Source organism: Ascaphus truei, chromosome 12 (assembly GCF_040206685.1).
Source record: "Ascaphus truei isolate aAscTru1 chromosome 12, aAscTru1.hap1, whole genome shotgun sequence".
Classification (NCBI taxonomy): Eukaryota; Metazoa; Chordata; class Amphibia; order Anura; family Ascaphidae; genus Ascaphus; species Ascaphus truei.
In genome coordinates this window covers 5,209,268-5,225,186 of record NC_134494.1, presented here as the reverse complement: position 1 = coordinate 5,225,186, position 15,919 = coordinate 5,209,268, and the positions used below count along the sequence as shown (strand labels likewise).

General features: G+C 43.1%; 1 pseudogene; it reads right to left on the bottom strand.

Moving 5' to 3' along the window:
• Window positions 1–12,405: 12,405 nt before the first annotated feature.
• On the bottom strand, window positions 12,406–14,748 carry LOC142464284 (dual specificity tyrosine-phosphorylation-regulated kinase 2 pseudogene; annotated as a pseudogene).
• Window positions 14,749–15,919: the final 1,171 nt, after the last annotated feature.

Sequence of the window (15,919 nt, the reverse complement as noted above, 5' to 3'; positions counted from 1 at the left end):
ACTTATAGTACCACACAGGGCCGTGTGAGTACATTTTCTGTGCATTCCCTATTTCTGTGCATTCCCTATCACCTCTGTGTTATTACATCTGTGTTTATTACGGTCATATATTGCATCTGACCCCCGTTTGCGCCCCCCTATCTTTCTTTTTCATATGTCACTCTGAGGATCGCGGGAAGATCCTCTCTTTGGGGCTGAGCACAGACACTGATTATTCTTATTTCTTTGGTATATTTTATACTCTGAATTCTTGTGTAACCCCGGTCTCTTTTCAGCCCCAGAGAACCCCCCCCCCCCCATGTAGCGCTCCGAGGCACATCCGGCTAGCGGGGGCCGCCATGACAGGTTGCGCGAGCGTGCGCGTTGGTTGCGCAGGCGCAGTAAGGGTAGCGCACACGGTCCCAATGCTAAAGAGGTCCTGAGTGGACTACAATTCCCAGCAGCCTCTGGGGATTGCCCTTTCACCCACATCACGTGCAGCCAGCCAGCAAATAGGGTTTTGCAGCTTCTCCTGTGGAGGAAGGCTACAATGTTGCGGGGACCACGTTTGGCAGTTGAAGCTGGGAGCAGGAAGGGGGAGGAAGGGTGTAGGGAGCAAGTGGCTCCTACACCAGGTAAGGTAGTTCCGCAGGCCCCAATCCCCACCAGGGTAGGGGGTAGGTACTGAAGGAGGGTCCATAGGTTAGGGACTCTGCCCGTAGGTGTGTGAGGGTGCAGTCTTGTCGGTGTCACGGCTGGTAGTGCTGTGAGCGCTGACAGGTAGGCACAGCGAGTGAGTGCAGTGTGTTGGCTGCAGAGGTTAGGCTGAGTTAGTCAGAGGGGATCCGGGAGGTGAAGGGAGAGGTAGTGTGGGTGCAGGGGGTCAGTGACCCACCTGTATAGGATAGGTTACCCCGCAGACCCTAGGAGTTTCCCTTAAAGCCATTCAAGGTTGCTGTGCTGTAGGGACGGCCTATAGTATAGCGAGTGTCACGTTAGTTCACGGAGTCAGATAGGGACTCCATTGACGCTGCGTACCCGTGCAGAAGGTTGGGCGCTGCTCTTCGTTGCGGCTGCAGAGGCCATCTTGGTGGGGTCTCCCCGGACGGTGGATCCTGGATGTCGGGCCGGAACTCGACGGATCCTTTACGAAGTAGTTGCAGATTCGAGCACTGGAGTGCTCGGCAGGTACTATATCATCAAGTGCACCAACACCGGTCATCAGGCGCTGATCCCGCCTTAGGCTAAACTCTTTGTAGGAACACTGAGCGAGGTTACTCTGCATTATCGTTAATACAGTAAAGTTGGTTGCATCACGTGTGTGTATGTATTTTTTGCCCAGGGGAATCTCGCATCACGGGGATCCTCGGTAAGTGGAGGCGCTGCGCTAAGTAAATGTATGAGTGTTACCCCAGGCTCCCAGCTAGCTGAGGCTCAGATCTCCTGGAGCCACATCAGTTGCTTTGGGAGGGTTCAGAAAAAGGGCTACACTTGTATTTACACTTTTTTTGGTGCAAGTGTTGTGTTGCTGCTCACCTGTAAAGTACCTACTTTTATTCGTCCATGAATGATTGTATACGTTTGAGGGTATCCATTATACAGCTGGACAGCATAGTTGTTTCATAAAGTTTTTGTTTTTTTGTTTATCCATCCTAACTTATTTACCAGAGTGTTATTAGCTTTGGGCCATACTCCGCTGCAACCCAAAACGAATCCGTAGTAGAAAATGTCACCACACTTCGTCAGTTGTTTTATTTCTTGGTTCATGTGTTGATATTTGGCAATTTGTTCAATATTTCCGGTTTCCAGTGCTTGTTGTTTTCATATCTTATTGGAACGTCAATTAGCCAGGCTTGATTGTCTTTGTTAACATTTATGTCTGCTCTATTAAGCGCACCCCCAAATATATAATATGGGGTTCTCTTAAAAACAATTTCAATGCCATTTTAATTCCTCATCAATTTTATTGTCTTAATTCTCATGTTTTTGTTGGATGTACTTGCTCCAGGGGAGTGGCTGATTCTGCCTTTCCTGCAGTTTGCTAGCAGTCTATTCCTTCCCCTCTGTATTATTTCACTAGTCAACATTGCATTTAAGTTACAGTGCTGCTAAGTACTTACACTCCTTCCAACCCTTGTGATGTTTTAACTAATTGTGGAAAATAATGTCATTTTCATAATATCCAATATCTAATATCCATCCCCTTGTACTAGTTGGTCCTTCCATTTTTTTTTTGTAGGATATTTTTCTCCAGTCGATCTTCAATTTGACCGGAACCTTGTTGTCAAGAATGTATTCCAGGTTAGTGATTCCCATTATTTTCACTAAATCTATCATTTCTTCTTCAAAATTATTGGAAGCATATTGAAAGGAGAGAGGAAAAATTGATCTTTGGATGTTTTGACTCGCAACATGTTAAGTCTCATTTTTGAAGAATGTGCCATAATATTAATGCATCCAAGTCCGCTGTCTTTTGTTGTTGTGTATTGTGATATCCCAGTCATGTTGCAGGGTCTTTTGTCCCATATTCAAGGCAGGAAACTGTAGAGTTCATTAAACAGGATTTTATTTACATGTGACAAAACAACCACCAAATAAAAGGCCTTGCTCCTCTGGGAGCTTTAACTTACAACGTTGTTGGTTCCCAACTACCGGCCGGAGGGCTAAGCGCCATACCAACTAAAATATGCTAAACCATCACATGCAGGTAATTTTACCTACTGGCTCCCAGTTCTCTCCTGACTTGGATAAGTCCAAGCCTTGTCCCAGGTTAATCCTTCTTAGCAGCTTAATTCCCTGTGGCTCACCTTATTCATGGCCGCAGGGTCCTGCAGGTCCCAGGCACCCTTCTGGGCAGTCCCCACAGCCTATTGACCTGTCTGCGGGTTCTGGAACAGGTAGATAGACCAACCAGTATCCTCCTGGTTGGGGAAAAGTCTTTCAGAGCAAGCAGCTGACTGCCTGTTTTTTAAAATCCCTGTTCCCTCAGGAGTTCTGTCTGCTTATTAGCTACAGGTTCAGCTAGCCAGGAGGAATTTAACTGTCTGCATGCTGGAAAGCACTGTCACGATGGACACCAACTTTACCAACACATTTATATTTCTGGGTACTCGATTGAACAGAACAAGTTGCAAAATAAATTGTGATTTATTTCCTTAATAGACAAACACAACATCTGCAGAATACACTTAAAACAACACTTGCTGGGATAAGGGAACTAAATAAATTGTCCTTTGCATGCAAGCGCAGGAAATGCAGTCTTGGTTTAAAGGTCCCGTGGCCAGAGTGCAACTTGCCGATCTAATATCTCAGCCACCTCAAAGAATTTCGTAGAGATTCATTAGAATTCGTTCAAGAGTCACCAGGGCTGACGAATTCCGAAGTTTGGGGCAAAACCTTAGTTACGTTGTTATTAACCCCTTCTCTCCGGGACCGGTTGCCGCTGAGCTGGAACAAAGTCTTGCGTATTCACATTATGGATCAAGAATCACGAACACCCCAGGGATAGCTCGGTAGGCACAGTTACAGACAATTCCTGTCTACCTTTAACATGAGCACCCAATCCCCATCCTGAGAAGATTTAACCCACCAATAGCCGCATTGCCCGCAGTTTGCAAAACCGGGCAAAAAGACTTCCCGGTTTGCAAAGCGCATGTGTCGGCTTGACTCCCGGGCAACTTAGCATACCTGGTGTACACCCTCTTTCTGGCGACTCTTAGTCTGAGGTTTGGCGCGAAGGTGTCAATGGCCTGGGATCTACGACTACTTAGGAATCCGGCCATGTATACATTAGGGTGCTCTGTGGTCTTTCATCCCTGTCACTTCTGAGGGGTGCCTGGTCAGTGGAATCCCTTTGAAGTGTCAGGAATAAAATACCCGCAGCTCATTCACCCCCAACCTATTTACAGGTCAAAGGAATTTTTCCCGGGCTTATAGGAACAAGTCCTGCCCATACAGTTTAAACACACAGTTTACACACTTTTTTAAAACATTAGGTTCTGAGTGTATTTGTACTGCAATTTTTCCATGTAAACGTATGTTGTGTTTTATTACATATTCACTCCAAAAAAACAGGGCGCTGGGTGCTTCCGTTCTCGGGTTAGCCTTTCTAATTGAAATGCCGGCTTCCGGGTCTCAAGTTCACCGAATTCTCACATCAATTGACTGGCCGCCTTTCAAGTCAGAAAGCTAACCGAGGAACGGATACATTCTATCGGTAACGCTAACCGCAAATCACTTATCCAATTGACTTGTGGTTACAGGTCAAACCAATAGTGAATGGATATCCATGCTTTACATACAGTAGACGGCTTAACCGCAGCCACTCGAATTCAATCGGTGCTTACTGTGGTGCTCACTACTCCCATCTTGTGTCTCCACAGAATATAGCAGGCAATACATTTTCTTTTAATACAGCATGCAGGGAATGGCCTGCAAATGTTGGTAAAAACGGCTGGGACAGGGCAAACACAGTAATGCATGGCAAATAAGTTTAACCCCTTCATTCCCAATGCGAGGGGAGGATGACCAGCCGGGTATAACACCTTTATTCAGGCCTGATCACCTCCATCCTCGTCACAAACACACATACTGCACTACTCCAGCATACAGAGATAGTGACTTTATCACAGTATATATAAAACCATCTGCTGTGTATATGGGTAAGTGCAAACATTATTTTGTATTTATTGTTTAATTTTATTCAGCTATTGTTAGCTAATGAAATTTCATACATCATTTTTGGAATTAAGTAGTCATTTAAAATTTAAATTTGTGTACTACGTTTTAATTTTATTGAACTTAGGTTATTGCTCCATTTACCCTTTGTGGATACCACATCCATACATTTTGAACCAGTATGGGTGTTAAAGTTAATTCCCAGATATTTTTCAGTCTCGCCAGGATCAAATATGTTAATCTGTTCCTGATTAGTTGACCATTTATTTTGGTTGTTAAACTTTATCGTTTTTCCATTATGTTATTTTGGTTGTTAAACTTTATCGTTTTTCCACTATGTTAAATAATAAATTAGTGGTTTTTGTGCAAATGTATCTTTTAATTTGTTTTGTTTTTTTGCAGAACCTGTCTACAATATCCAGGTTGTGTTGGACATCATTCCAATTTAGCCCCAAATTGTGATGTAATCGGCAGAGGCCTATGCTGTGATTGCTGACTGAATTTTATAATTGCCTGATGAAAATACTTAATTTTTTTCCCCCTCAGTCCTCTTTTATTTTTTATTTTTATTTATTTTTTCTTCCAGCATTATAGCGTTTGATTCATTAGAGATGTTTTAAATTGAAGTACTTGCTTCATTTTATAGTATTCTTTAATGACATTTATGAACCAATTACAGATTTTGTCTTTGAGAAACTGTCGCATGCTTTTTGTAGATCTATAAAAACCATCCCAGGCGATCGCTTGTTGTCTGGCTCCCTTGATGACGATATTAAGTATGGTAATGTTCTCTTGACATCCCGGCATAGATCTGAAGCCTTTTTGCCTGTCATCCAGATTGATAATCGAACCAAGTCTCTGGGTTAGAATTTTTTTTAAATATTCGAAGCCATAAGGAGCCGATGGCTATAGGCCTTCAATTCCCAATATTTTTTTTTCATTTGATCGAATCGTATGATTTCGGAAGCGGCACGATTGCATCAAAAGAGCAGAATCAGGAATTGTACTAGTTTGCATCCATATATTGAATATGTCAGCCACCAGATGTTCTATTTTATTAAAAAATTAAGGCAAGATCCTAATGTCATACATCATCTTTAGGATTAGGTAGTCATTTAATATTTCAAATTTTTTACTAGGTTTTTAATTTTATTCGGCTTAAATTGTTAATCCACAAATCCACAAATCCACATTTCGAGCCAGTATGGGGGTCAAAATTAATTCCCCGGTATTTTTCGGTTTCACCAGGGTCAATATGGTCAAGCTGTTCCTGATTAATTGACCATTTGTTTTGGTTATTGACCTTTATTGTTTTCCCATTATTTTCAATTAGGAATTTGTGCCTTTTTTTCACATTTTTCTTTAAAAAAATAAATTAAAAAAAATTGTATTGGATATCGTTCCAATTATTTAACAGAATCGCAATGTCGTGGCAAAAGCTGCAGTTGTTGGTTACATTTTGTGATTCATTAATGAGTCCTTTCCCTTTCCTCTTTAATTCATCAAGGAGTGGATCCAGTGCCAGATTAAATAAAATTGGTGACTTCGGATCTTCTTGTTTCACTCCCTTGTTCAGCATTATAAATTCGGATTTTTTAGAGATCTGTAACTGAAGTACTCGCTCGATTATAGCATTCTTTGATGATATTAATGAACCTGCAACATATATTACATCGTTTTAAAGCAGCAGTTCAATCAATATCCTACATGTTGTTTTTTTTTTTTAATAAATCAGTTCTGTGCTATAAGAAAATACTTATAAATTAAATTTAAATTTAAAAAAAATTGTTTCTAAACATTAAAAAATATGTCTTTAAATGTAGGAAGCATTTCTAAAGTGACAGCCCCCTTCCCCTTATGATAGGCTCTGGCTCTTGAGCCCTGCCCTCTCTCTAGCAGTGAACCAATTGTATCTAGTAACTGCCCTGTCAATCACATTCCAAGAACTACATTTCCCATAATGCTGAATTAAATAACCCGGAGCAAGCGGTTGATTACAGGAGAATGAATCGATCTGCAGCTTAGCTAATCACTTGTCAGTGCGCAGATTGTATTGGTGCACATATTGAATGGTAAAAAAAATATATAATATTTTATTTTTTTAAACGACAGCAGTTCACACATGATTAGGAGAAACTGTATCAAATGCTTTCTGTAAATCTATAAACAACATTCTCAGACTATGTTTTTGTCGTCTGGCCCCCTTGATGGCATTGAGTATGGTAATATTTTCCTGACATCCCAGAAGCATTTGGCTACTTTTGATACACTTTGGAATACATCCGGTCCACATCCATGATATGTCGGTCATCAGATGTTCGTTTTTCATTAAAAATTATGGTGAGATCCAAAACCTTAACTATATCTGGTCCTTGGGCAGATGTTACATTTGTGTTTTTGATCTTTGTACTTCATCAATGGTTATGGGTGCCATTAATTTCTCGTTATCTTCTTTAACAGCTGATTTGGTCAGACTAAATCTTGGTCTTGTAGTCTGGATTTAGTTAGAATATTTCTCGATAATATTCTTCTATCTCTTCAATTGTTATCTTTTTTTCTTCAATTTCATTACTTGTTGGTGTTTTGTTTTTCATCCTCTATCTCTTCCATATACTCTGCAGGTAGAATTGTTGAAGAGGACTTGAGCACCGCAGAAATAGGATAGCTGGAGGCAATTTTAAAATCAAATCATTTTAATAGGTGTAGCCCTGCTTCCTATCACTAGCAAGCCGCTACTATGTGCTGTATTACCTGCAGGCTCACAGGGCCTAAGTCTCTGCCACGGAGAGCCTGGGGTGCATGCAATATTTATAACGGGTGCAGCGCCTCCACCTGCGACAGCTCCCGGCAACGGGGGAGTGGGTCTTCGCAGGACGTATATGCAAGAATTACACTCACAGCCAAGTTATATAACCAACCTCTTTTACTTGCAAACCAAGCTCACAATTAATTACATGCCATAACATCTAATATATATATATGTGTATATATATATATATGTATATGTGTGTATATGTATATATATATATATATGTATATGCGTTACTGTATATAGCGCGCCTCGGCGGACGCCAACACTTATCTTGCGCCACGGCAGATGCCCCACAACATGCGCCACAGCGGACGACAACAATACTTCCCAACACCCTCCAAAAGGTGATCCCACTCCGTGTCCGATCCTTACGGATTAGTCCTCCCGCTCACAGCAGGCCCCTATATGTGTGTATGGGTGACTGCGCAGCCACTGTGTCTCGGGTGAATGAATGGTACCGTTGGTGCACTTGATGTAATACCTGCCGAGCACTCCCGGGCTCGGGACTGCCACGATCTTCATAAAGGGTCTCGATACGTTGACACCGTTCTCTCTCGTCCTCTCTCGTCCTCTCTCTCTCGTCCGAGGCGCTCCCACCCGGACTCCGGCAACAACAAGAGGGATCTGAGCCCAGACCTTCCTCTCGAAAGTATAGTCCCGGTCAAGGCTTACAGATACTATGGGAACAGGAACCTTACTAAGGCGATCCCTAGCTCAGCTTGTCTCTAAGGTGACTCAGGGCTAACTGGGCCTGGGGCACCTGGCCTGTGCCGGGGCGGTACAGACTCTCCGTCTCCTCTCCAATCAGCTCTAACTCCACGTGCGTGCAACCACCTGCCTATATCTCCGGCACCTCCTCAGCCCATTGGCTTGACTCTCTCATCTGGCCCTCCCCGCAGGGCTGCTGGGTCAAGGGACTGCTCACTCCTGCCAAATGCACTCTCCTCCTTCGCGGGCTTTTGCAACTACTCTTTGGAAGCGCAACCTCCCGCTCTTTGGGGTGACTCAGGGGTCACGGCTACATAGGCATATGAGCCAAACCACAAAGAAGCCAAAAGGTCCTTTTGACGCGTTTCTCTCCTATGAGCTTCAACTATATTTTCTATACCAACGGGATTGAAGCACGCCATCTGAACCAAGTATATTCAACTACTTTCACCCGGTATATTATCTTAATTTCCAGCCAGTGTGGACTAACGAGCAAACCTCAAGAATTTGAGCCACGGGAAAAATCTGTCGGCTCCATGGGGAAGCTCCGTTGACACGGGACTGCTCCTAGACAGTACAGGTAAGATATTGTTCTCCAGTTTACTGTTTCCTACAAGTCTCAGGTGAGGCGGTTGTTATAATCTACACAACATTGGACTTGTCATTCATACAGACCTGCATCTACCAGCCATTATTTGATTGTTCTTCTATATCTGTTTACTGGATTCCATACATGACACTTACTCCACGGACTTGCTACTAGTGTTTGTAGCACCCATTTTAGATTTACGTCCATTTTTTGCAATGAATACTCTGTTATATTTCTTTCTTCCTCAACTCTCTTCTTTTGTCAGCTATACTGTTCGTTGCATTTATAAACCTTTCTTTTTCATACTTAATTTCTTATGTTTTTAATAGTTGTATTTCATCGTTTGACCAGATTTTGTTGTCTACTCTAAGGTATTTTTTTTTTTTTTTTGATGGCTTTATTCCTTTCTTTTGGATGCATGTGTCTCATATGTTACCCCACTCTTGGTGTCGAATGATTTCTCACACAATGAACATCCTATTGCACCTTTCCTTACAATATTTCCTAAACACTTTGGGTAGGGACAAGCCATATTGTGATATGGTCCCATTTTATTGCTTTTTTGTACATTGACATATAATTTTATTGATTTTATGTTTGATCTTTTGATGTTTAACTTTTTATATGAGCTGAACCCTAATTGGAAGGTTTGACAGCTCCCGTTTGTACATGGGTTTTGTAGGATTACTTGATTGTCCCTTATGGTTTGTTGTATAATCTTTTCTCTGCTTATATTTGCATAACAGTCTGCCAATTATTTAAATGTTTCTATTATTGATGCCAACCTGTTGATTACCATCAGCACTATGAAGGTTGAGTTTTTGAAAACAATTGGGAATTCGAAGTCTTCAAAATAGATATTGCTATTCTGGGTGTCCTCTTCATGACTCTCTACAATTTGAGCACAACTTGTTGTTTCCTTGTCCGAGGGCCTATTACCATTAACTATCCAGTCGATTAGGAAAGCTACTGAATTATCATCAGGAGCATTTTCCTTGAGCCACCTGACTGGGATTATTTTTAGCCATTCTTCCCCTTGATTTTGTGTCCCAACAAAGCACATTGGTAGGTAATAAAGGCTCTCCTCCTAACAAACACACCAGATAACAATTTAGTACAGTAATTAGCAGATGATGGCATGAGCAAAGAAAACTCTTCAATTGACTTGCAATGAAATCACCAGCTGTATTGGATATTTGTCAAATTAGCAATTAATTGAATGTCTATATTATTGGCAATTAGTCCAATATTGATAAATGGGACATAGTTATAGTTGTTTAATAGATTTTTTTTTAGGTGACCCAGTATGATAAGCTGGTGTTTTAAATCATAACAAGAAAAAATGGTAGTTTTGTTTCAAGTATTGTTTTTTCTTTGTCCATCCTATTTTGTTTATTAAGGTGTTATTAGATTCGGGCCACACTCCCCTGCAGCCCAATACCAGTCCATAGTAGGAAATCTCATCGCAATTAGTCAGTAGTTGTATTTCTTGGTTACGATGTTGGTATTCACTTTTGTTTTTTTTTTGTTTTTTTTTTTTAAGATTCACAATCTCGAGTGATCTATTTCGTACCTAATTGTGACGTCAATTAATAGGACTTGGTTGTCTTAAATAATTTATATCATGTTTATTTAATGCACCCCCCACATCAGTAATGTGGGGTTCTCTAAAGACAAACCATTTTAGTTTTTTTTTTTTTTTTTTTGTCATTCCGATGAATTCCTCTACAGTCTTATTGGGTCTTTTGATTCTCATGTTTTTGGTGGCTACACACGCTCCTGAGATGTGGCTAACCGTTTAACATGCGTTTCCGCAACTCCTACAGGTTGCCATCAGTCGGTTCATGCCCCTCTGTATTGTTTCTCTTGTGAGTAAAACATTACATTTGAGTTGTAACACCACTAGCTACTTGCTTTCTGATGGTTTTTTTTTTTCTTTTTAATGTCTACATTCTTAATTTATTTATGAGTGCAACTTGAACATACACATGTTAAATAGCACCAGACTTGTTTTAGCATCAGATTTACAGTTGGACTAACGGCTGTTCTTAATTTAAAACTGCTTCTTAATTATGCCCATATAGGCACCAGGAGCTAATCAGACTACAATATAAGAAAAAGTTGGAACAACACCTGTCACATAGTAATCTCCTAATTGTAGTCAAAAACTAATAATAATGTAAGGTGCATAAGAGGTAATAACTAGTATACACAGAATTGATCCAAAGGGATCAAGAGCACCCCAAATGCTGCACTCAATGCATAATGTAATAGTAGTCACGACTAAGATTGTCCTTCAGAAAATTCTAATATTCAATCATGAATGAATGATTAATTGGACCAGCAAAAATCTTAAACACCTCCAAAATAAAATTTTCTTACATCCAAATAGATAATATATACACAAACAAATTAAGTATTTACACTCGGAATAAATAAAAGCCTCTGTGTCGTGGTGATGGAGACATATACAGATAACTCTAATCAAACGTCATATTATATGAACCTATAATGGATACATGAAAAGAGCTAATTGATACTACCGGAGTATCCAAGTGTATAAGTAGATGTCCTACTGTGTTTAGGTATAGTATACCCTTTACCAAATCATAAATTAGCATAGTAGTAAAAAAAAAAAACCCAAGGGCATCCAATACCCATACACATGGAAAAGAATGACTCGAGGTACAGAATAAATATGTTGGTGTGCAGGATGACATATTTTAAGTCAGCAACTATAAAGTGATAAGTACTCTCCACCCATAATTGGTGGTATAGTAAATGATGCTAACACTATGCACAGTTATACTTGTATATATTTGTACCTGCACCGACCAACTAAAGCTCTAATGGGCAAAATAAGAATGGTCGCTTAAAAAGTGTAAACAAACATGGCTGATTCAGATTGCCGCTTACAGGCAAATTAAATCAAATGCCCATATAGAAGCCGTATCTTCCGGAGTCAATTCAATCTCCTCCTCCGATCACCTCTTAAAAGACGTCACATAACGTGACGTTTATCTACCAACATATGTTTCGCGCGGGAACTGTGCTTTGTCGGGAGCATTTGATTTTATTTGATCTATTGGTTCTCCATGGCCACTATAGTTTGTTACTATCACGCTTTTGGGTACTACGTCACGGCTCTGCCTTGATAAAGTGCCCAGGCACGAAACGCGTAGGTGCGTTTCATCTATCTTCACCATTCTGTTTGAGCTTGCGATAAATTAATCTTTATGCTAGAGTTGCCCTGGATTTTTATTCATTCATCTCCTGCCTGGAATTTCTGGCTGTCTCCGGCTGTGCTCTGCATTTCCCTACAGTTCTTGGATCACTTCTTCTACAGACTGCACACCTTGGATGACCTAGATTGTTGCAACAAGCTGACAGGTAACAGATTCTACTGTCAGTATTGTTTTGCCAAGTTATGAACACTACTACTTTGCCACATTGGATTGGGTATGTATTGCTGTGTTGTTCTCTGTGGGTGGTCAAGGGGACACCACTAGACAGACATTCCTTGTGCTATATTATATATGTTACATATTGGACGTCCTTCAAATATCCAAGAATCTAAGAAGAAAATCTTTATTACACATACAGAGAGGATTTTTTTTCTCTTTAATAGAGCCACCATTCTTCACCATATACCTATTGCACTACCACAGAACAATCTGGCAGGGTTGCAATAGCGAGGATAACCCTTGGAGCTGACAACATTTCTTCCTCGTTTTGATGAATCTAGCAGTCTTGGGGATGGCATCCCCAAAAACTCGATCATGCATGCCAGTTAATCACCATCTTCCCTAGGTAAGTGCGAGTAACCAGTCATTAGTTCTGCTAGAATACGGACCAAGCTTCACATGTCAATTGGCACCCCATAGCGAGAGCCAAGAATCACCTCTGGTGCTCGGTAGAAGCGTGACTGAATGTACGTATAGAAGCGCTGATGCTCATAACCGCTAGAACCAAATTCAATTAGTTTAATGCCACTTCTACCATGTTGCTCAACAGAATGTTTTCGGGATTATGGTCAGTGTATTATTCGATTCTTGTGCAAAGCATCCAAGCACTTTAAAATTGAGTGGGCAAACTTGCGAACTAAAGGCAGGCTGAAGCCCTGAAATGTATTCTTCTTTATCAATTTAGAAGCTGATATACCAGCGTTGCCCTGGATTGAATATTCCCGCTTCCCCCCCCTCTCTCCCCGCTTTCCCTCCTCTCTCCGCTTCCCCCCTCTCTCTTCTCACCATTCCCCTCTCTCTTCTCACCATTCCCCTCTCTCTCTCCCCCTTCACCTGTCTCCCCCCCCTCTCTTTCTCCACCGTTCACAGCAATCCGGACCCCCCCTGCACATGAATGCAGCCCATCCCCGTGCACAGCTTGGGTCTCCCCCCCGTTGACAGCTGGCCCCCCCTCACCCCCCTGTTAACAGCTCCGCGCCCCCACCCCCTACACATCTGTGCTTCCCCCCCCCTTCACAGGTCCGTTCCCCCCCCTCATAGCTTCGTTCCCCTACCTTCATAGCTCCGCGCCGCCCCCCCTCCCTTCACAGCTCCGTTCCCCCCACCCCCGTTAACAGCGCTGTTCCACCCCGTTCACAGCTCCGATTTTCCTCCCCCGGTCACGGCCCGGTCCACCCCCCCCCCTGCACATCTCCAATTCCCAAGCCCCCTCACCCCTTTAAGAGCTCGCTGGCGGCGGCTCACTCGGGGGGTGGCGGGAGTGCTGTGTTTCCCCCCCCCCCCCCCCCTTCAGAGCTCGCCGGCGGCTGCTCACGGGTGAGGGGGGGTGGAAGGTTGTGCGGCGTTGGCTCACTGCGTGGGCGGGCAGGGGGGTTGCTGACGGGGGGCAGCCGGGGGGGTTTAACTTTGGCTGCTGACGTTGGGTGTGGTGTGTGACGGGGTTGGGTGGTGGAAGCTTACTGTGGGGCAGCCAGGTTTATTACTTGGCGGCTGTCCACAGCGGTGGCGGCGGGAGGGTTGCGCGTGCGTGACGTCACCCTTCCTTGCCCTGAGACCGCGAGAGCCAAGGCCCGCCCCCGTAGTTAGGCAATGGGAGCCATGAGAGCCAAGGCCCGCCCCGCAGTCAGCCAATGAGATCGCGCACAAACCCACAGACAAACATCTTTTGAGTTTTTTATATAGATAAAGGTTCATGCTCAGCAACTGAAATGTGATGCAGATATGGTTGCGGAATGGGAAGTTCTCCAACATGTGAATGACATTCATGTTGTTGTCTTTGTCCTGTTTACTCAGATGTTTTAAGATTGGTATTTCTTCCGCAGCCTGACGATGAAAACATTTTTCGTTTCTGACAATTTTTAATGCTATCTGCTGATAGAGCTTTTCCCTTCACAACTTGACCAAAACTTCCCTTCCCAATAACTTTTAAAACTTCATACCTGTATGCGATATGATCGTGGGGTACTTGCACGTATGAGCCCTGGTCATCATCATAGCCGCCAATCACACTTTGATGTTACTTTGCATTTGGATCCCAAAAAAAGATTTCGGTGTAGTTGAAAATTTCGTGGTTCTCAAAGGCTGTCAGTTTCTGCATGTATTGCTTCATTGCTTGCTCTGGAGTTAATGAAGACAATTTCACCTTTGTTGTACTATCTGTGGATTTTAAAGAACTGGAGTTGCCCTGCCTTTTGTGAGTACTTTCTAGCTGCCTCTCCGAAACTACAGTTAATCCGGTTTTACCAACAGTTGTAAGATCATTTGGTTGTGTTGTCAGGACAGTCCTCTTGTTGCTGTTATCTTGTTGCACCTGGATCTGTCCATGGTTGCCAACTTGCAGATGTTCATTCATCGTGAGAGTTGGGTTGCTGGTTCTGAGGGGTCGTGATGGGTGACGGTGGCCCTGTGCCTGCTGCGAATAGAGGTAATCCTGGAGACGGCTGTAACTGACCAGCACCTTCACTTCCTCTGCCGGCCTTGTGCACCACTGCAGTCACACACCGTTTCCTTGTTAACATGGCCGCGGAGGAGGGGAAGGCCAGCAGGGAGCAGGGACATGTACTCCGGTTTCAGGCTGGTATTCCATTCCGCCTGGTAAGAAAAGGGTTAATGTATACTTGCAAAATCCGGGGTGCCAGAGATCGGATAGTAATGTCCGTAAGACAATGTTCAAGGGTTGGAGAAAGCAGCGTAGTCAAATCCAAAGCAGTAAGTTCAAGCCAGGGGAATCCAAACAGAAGCAGGGACAGGAATCAGCGCTGGAACAAACAAGGGAGCTAGGCATAGACACTGATCACACAGGAGTCCCAGGAAAGCTATGCAGAGCAATGAGTAAGGCCTGTTCTGTTCTGACTGACAGATTAAATCTGTCAGTGGTGATATTGGATACCGAGGCTTGAGCCTCACTACTCCAAGTTCTCTTGTTGAGTGTATTGTCGCACACTTTAGAAAGCTTCTTGATCTGTGTTACTTGCCACAGTTGAGTTGGTTTCACAGGGTCAGCGCTGTGATGGGTCGTGGGTAGCGGTCAAATGGGTTTGCAGAGATCGCAGCAAGCTTCTTGATCAGCGGATTTGAGTTCTGGTCCAGTTCCTTGTAGAATTTCTCGTTGAGCTTCTTTAGATGTTCGTCCAACATCTCGATGCCCAGCTCCCTGTGAAGGTCCGCTATTCTTGTAGGAAGTGGTGCGTTGGACGCAATCCGCAGCGCCTTGTTCTGTAATTTTTGATGAGATGATCTGAGCCGTTGGTAGCAGCCACTCCACATCAGGGAGGCGTATATGACATTGTGGGTCTAATGATCGCCTTGATCACGTTGACTTTGCTCTGGATGGTCATGGTTCTTGTCTTCAGCAGGGGGCACAGTGCTGCCAGCTTGGCTGTTGCCTTCTGTTGAGTCTTCTCAATGTGGTTTCTCCAGTTTAACTTGCTATCTAGGATTACCCCTAGGTAAGAGCTGTTTGGCTCCCATTTGACAGCCTCTCCGTTGAGGGTGATTGGCGGGTGTGTCTTGATCCTCTTTTTGGTAAACAGTGTAGCTGTAGTCTTGCTGGAGTTCAGTCCTACTTGCCAGTCGCTGTACCATGTTGATAGCATGTCTAGTGCTTTCTGGATGTTCTTAGCTACTTCTTTCTCGCTGAAGGACTGGGAGATGACTGCCACATCATCTGCGTAGAGTGCCAGTTGAGTC